Genomic DNA, 1,409 nt, shown 5'->3' on the forward strand with positions numbered 1-1,409 from the left:
AAATGGAAGGTTTCAGTCTCTGGCCTATGGACTACAGCTCCGGCCCAGAGCGAGTTCAGTGACCACTACACAGAGGGAGGAGGAGGGTTTCGGTCTCTGGCCTATGGACTACAGCTCCGGCCCAGAGTGAGTTCAGTGGCCACTACACAGAGGGAGGAGGGTTTCGGTCTCTGGCCTATGGACTACAGCTCCGGCCCAGAGTGAGTTCAGTGGCCACTACACAGAGGGAGGAGGGTTTTGGTCTCTGGCCTATGGACTACAGCTCCGGCCCAGAGTGAGTTCAGTGGCCACTACACTGAGGGAGGAGGAGGGTTTTGGTCTCTGGCCTATGGACTACAGCTCCGGCCCAGAGTGAGTTCAGTGGCCACTACACAGAGGGAGGAGGAGGGTTTTGGTCTCTGGCCTATGGACTACAGCTCCGGCCCAGAGTGAGTCCAGTGGCCACTACACAGAGGGAGGAGGAGGGTTTCGGTCTCTGGCCTATGGACTACAGATCCGGTACATCATTCGTTATCTTTGTAATACATACTTGTTAACACTTGTTAACAGTTTCAAGACATACGACTGGCTGATCCTAGGTGATGACCAGGTCACCAATGCCATACATCCAATGAAAAAAAGCACGGTCGAAATCTATTTCACTGTGACGTATAGCTAACCTGACACTCATTTGTCTGTAACGCGTAAGTGCAGGGGCTGTAAATAACTTTTAGTCGAAATTTTTTTTTAATTTGCTTAAAACCTGGTTTTTGAGGATATGTAAGAAATAGAATAATACATTCGTGTCTGTTAGCTACCATTTATCTTACAACTCGTTGTTTAAAAACATATCAAACTCGCTTTCGCTCGTTAGATACATTTTAAAACAACTCGTTGTAAGATAAATGGTATCTAACGGCCACTCATGTATAATATTATTCTCTATATAGTTTGGTATCCATAAGGCAGGTCATGTAATCGTAAAGAACCACCTGCATCCCTTAGTCTCTGTTGGAACTTTCGCATGAAACTAAATGCCTAAAATGTTTAAAATAAAAATAATTTAATTAAATAATAAAATTTAAAATAATTATAATAATAAAAAAAAGATTCCCGCGAACCGGATTCGAACCAGTGACCTAAGGATACCAATGCATACAACTCTACAGTCCTCCGCTCTACCAACTGAGCTATCACGGGATATAAGAGAAAGTTACAAAACAATATCTCCAGCCAGGCCACCATCACACGCATGACTGGTTTTATCAAATGATCGTGTCATCTTAACATCCCACCACAATACGATTGAATTATCTCCCCTTACAAGGGAAGACAAATCTGCGGCTATAAGATTTATGAAATTAATCCTAGCGACCAAATTGAATGAGTAGAATTTTCTTTATTAATTATATTAATTAGAGATGCGCATC

At 43.0% G+C, this 1,409-nt stretch overlaps 1 non-coding gene across 1 annotated transcript; it reads right to left on the reverse strand.

Moving 5' to 3' along the window:
* Positions 1-1,090: 1,090 nt before the first annotated feature.
* Trnay-gua lies at positions 1,091-1,179 on the reverse strand. Its single transcript is given in 2 exon segments — positions 1,091-1,126; positions 1,143-1,179. It is a non-coding gene; the product is annotated as a tRNA-Tyr (tRNA).
* Between the last annotated feature and the right edge of the window lie 230 nt (positions 1,180-1,409).

This window comes from Gigantopelta aegis, chromosome 15 (genome assembly GCF_016097555.1).
Source record: "Gigantopelta aegis isolate Gae_Host chromosome 15, Gae_host_genome, whole genome shotgun sequence".
Classification (NCBI taxonomy): Eukaryota; Metazoa; Mollusca; class Gastropoda; order Neomphalida; family Peltospiridae; genus Gigantopelta; species Gigantopelta aegis.